Source organism: Garra rufa, chromosome 1, assembly GCF_049309525.1.
Source record: "Garra rufa chromosome 1, GarRuf1.0, whole genome shotgun sequence".
NCBI classification, from domain to species: Eukaryota; Metazoa; Chordata; class Actinopteri; order Cypriniformes; family Cyprinidae; genus Garra; species Garra rufa.
In genome coordinates this window covers 16,093,758-16,097,786 of record NC_133361.1, presented here as the reverse complement: position 1 = coordinate 16,097,786, position 4,029 = coordinate 16,093,758, and the positions used below count along the sequence as shown (strand labels likewise).

General features: G+C 33.1%; 1 long non-coding RNA gene across 1 annotated transcript; it reads left to right on the top strand.

Moving 5' to 3' along the window:
- The first annotated feature begins 573 nt into the window (after positions 1-573).
- LOC141331543 (uncharacterized) lies at positions 574-2,948 on the top strand. The gene is made up of 3 exons (XR_012355269.1): positions 574-1,349; positions 1,518-1,660; positions 2,555-2,948. It is a non-coding gene; the product is annotated as an uncharacterized lncRNA (long non-coding RNA).
- The last annotated feature ends 1,081 nt before the right edge of the window (positions 2,949-4,029 follow it).

The following is a 4,029-nucleotide window of genomic DNA, read 5'->3' as shown; positions in this document are numbered from 1 at the left end:
GCTAACTTACCAGACTGAGAATTATGACTGCACGTCTTTTAAAAGCATTTAAATAAAAACACTCCAGCGATCCAACACAATAAATATACAAGAATATTTTAAAGAACTACATTAGCTGCAAATTAGCTTTTCAATAAGTTTCACTAACGAACATGTTACCGAGCTGTGACTTACTTTCACTTTGAACTCGGTGGAAAATGCATATAAATAATGCCTTTAAAATTACAATATTCAAGCCATTTAATTGTAAATACCCATTAGAAAACATCAAGACCTGAATTCAGCTGTTTGAGCGAATTTATTGAAAACCCTAAGCATTTCCTTCACCGCGTACAGATTGCTTTCAACGAGTATACATGGAGACGAACGACATAATTTGCACGAATTAGAACGCCTTTAAAATTACAATATTGCAGCGATTTAATTCAGTCCACCCATTAGAAAATATCAACAGCTAAATGCAGTTGTTTGTGAGCATTTTGTTTTCATACACTGTAACAAATTGCTGTAAAAATTACAGCAATATTTTACAGCAGCGGGTTGTATTTCTTATAATACAGCCAATACAGCATATTGCTGTAAACCGCAATGCATTCTGGTAAATTTCAAATCTAAAGAGGCGGGATTATCTTTAACGGTCGACATTTGGGAGCAGCAAGAAGAACGATTCATAACTGTGGTAAGTAAGTGTCTTATTTCTGTTTTATTTTTCATAATTTGTAACTGTATTAGAATATTAAAGAATATAAGGTGTCATAAACATTCGCGGTAACCGCAGATTAACGAATCCTCCGTCCGCGGAGCACGAGAGAGACTTGTGCGGGGATTCGGCACTGCAGTCGCGGAAGGATTAACGTTACACACACATTCCCCTGCCTTATATCGGCTATAGGCGTAACATCTCTGGGTTCCTACGTTAAGAATTACAAGCTTCATTGGCAAAAGATGTGATTCACGGCGACGTCGTGCTGATCAGCACACTTTCTCGTGATTATTTTATGATGTACAACAAATTTGCACAGGCAGCCATCTGTTAACACGGGCACCGAAATAAAACGCGTATTTAGGGCTCGCGATTCGCGGTCAGCCGCTCACGGAGGATGTGTGTCACGTAAACTCTGAACGGTGCTGTTAAAGTGGTTAACGTAAGCAGTGAGATGTACTAGCACCTTTGATAACTTGCTTATTCGCTTATTGTTTGAATGTAACGTTAATGCTTTTTGCTAACTTTGATTTGAAGAATGCCTTAATCCAGCCCATTGTCCTGTCTGGCCTGTTCGCAGCATATTACATATTCTGGACTAACGTTATCAAGAGGAGACAGACGGAGTTTTGGAGTTCATACAAAGGTAATAGTTGCATTCTAACAATCTGAGTACCTGCATTTTACATGTAGATATGATAGAATATGTTTCTCAACTCAAGTAGAGAGAGTTTTTTTAGGGAGAATAATTCAGATGTACAAAAGCTAAAACTAATGTGAATTACATATTGTCTGCTTCCTGACTGTTTTGTAGATATTTATCCTGAGAGAGAAACAAAGAAGTTGAAAGGAAAAGACCCATCTAAAACGACAGAACACAGAAGAAACCAGCAGAAGTGAACCCAAGTTACCAGTTTTCTTTGCAATGCGAAGGATTTTCAGCAGAATTACTGACATGTAAGTACACATACACCAAGATCTTTTTCCTTTTATTATGTTATTTTATCCTTTATCTACACTAGCGTTCAAAAGTTTGTGATCAGTAGGTTTTATGTTTTGAAATAAGTATCTTCTGCTCATAAAGGCTGCATTTAATTGATAAAAAATACAGAAAAAACTATAATGTTGTGAAATATTATTAAAATGTTTTATCCATTTTAATATACTTAAAAATGTAATTTATTTCTGAATTTTCAGCATCAATACACTAGTCTTCTAATTACTCCAATGTCCTTTAGTGATCCTTTAGAAATTATTGTATATGCTGATTTATTATCAATGTTAGAAGCAATTGTGCTGTTTAATATTTTTATTAACCTGTGATACTTTTTTCAGGAATCTTATATATTATACTTATATATAGTATGTTACATTGAAATTGATTGTAAAGATTTAAATTTTTAGATAAACTTTATCTTTTAAATAACTGCTGTTATTTGAAACGTATTCATCAAAGAATCCTGAAAAAGTATCACAGGCTCCAAAACATACACTGACAACATTGACAATAACATTGACAATAAATCAGGATATTGATAATAAATGAGAATGATCTCTGAAAGATCATGCAACACTGGTGTAATGATGCTGAACATTCAGCTTTGCATCTCAGAAATAAATTATATTTGAAAGTATAGTCAAATATAAAACTTGTAATAACTTGTAAAAATTGTAATATTTTTCACAATTTTAGTGTTTTACTGTTTAATATCATACTGATCTAACTGTAACAATCATCACTCTCTCTGCCTTTGACTGTATCTGTCATCCCTCTGTCTTTGTCTGACTGTATCATTGTTTTGTAAAATATCTAATGTATTGCCCTTTTTGTTCTTTTATATATTTTTTTAGCCACTCTGCATCCTGGGCTGGAACAGCATCTGGATCTGAACTGTTCTCCTTTTTCGATCAGAAGTTTTTTTGGACTCACTTGAGGGCTTGTTGTTTGGCCATGTTGGACTGTCCATGAAGTTGTGAAAATTCATCACTGTCTTTATGGTATTTCGAACCATTTAATTATAACCATGTTGGTTAACTTGATGTTGGTTTCAACTTTGGCTAAATATTGGTTAACCTTAATATTTAGCAGCGTAATATGTTTCAAGTAAATATTTTCATGCCCAATTTATTTTGGAATTCAGAATAATACTGAATACACTGTTCTATGACATTTCTTTCATGCAAATTTGAGAGTTAATAAATAAGAGATTTTTTAAATAAAATTGGACCTGTTTATCAAGATTAAGATGTGTCAAATTATTATTATTTTTGTTTTTATTAAATAATAGGTGCACTGAGTTTCATACTATACAACACTTTATGCAGTTAAATATTGTTTAAAGCTTATGCAGTTAATAAATTGTTTAAATTGCTAGTCATTATTATTCAGCAATCTGGAAAATAAATACTGCAAATAAAGAATATACAAATTAAAGTAGTACAATATTTTTACAGTGAAACGTTATTTAATGATTTCCAGTACACTTGTAAAATTGCAAACTATTGCTGCAATTTCACAGTAGCAGCTTTAAATAATGTATATATCGTTGCTAGTATATATATACAGAAAATTGCTGTATTTTAACAGTAAAACTGTAGTTAATCATTTACAGTGCACTTGTAAAAATTTACAGTATTGCTGGCAACCAAAGTTGCCAGTAACTTGCTGTAAATTTTACAGTAAAACTGTAGTTAATCATTTACAGTGCACTTGTAAAAATTTACAGTATTGCTGGCAACCAAAGTTGCCAGTAACTTGCTGTAAATTTTACAGTAAAACTGTAGTTAATCATTTACAGTGCACTTGTAAAAATTTACAGTATTGCTGGCAACCAAAGTTGCCAGTAACTTGCTGTAAATTTTACAGTAAATTTTTTACAGTGTACAGAGAGCGCTGCGTTCAGCAGTGTGTTAGACATGAGCTCCGAGATGTCCGTCTGAGAATTATACATGACTGCACGTCTTTTAAAGGCATTTAAATAAAAACACTCCAGCGATCCAACACAATAAATATAGAAGAATATTTTAAAGACCTGCATTGGGTGCAAATGACGTTTTTCATAGGCTTAATTAACTAACATGAGATGCACGGCTGCATTTATGTGTCTGTTAACAAAGACATCATTTGCACGTCTTTTAAAGGTATTTTAATACAAACACTCCAGCGATTAAACACAATAATAGTACAGTCATATAATAAAAAGGTTAAATGATTGCTTATTTCTGCTTTTCGCCTCAACCGCACAGCAACTCGTCGTGGCTTTGAAGCAGGCGCTGCACGAATCTTAAGATATGGCAAGCCGTTTTAACCTAAAATACACATATTA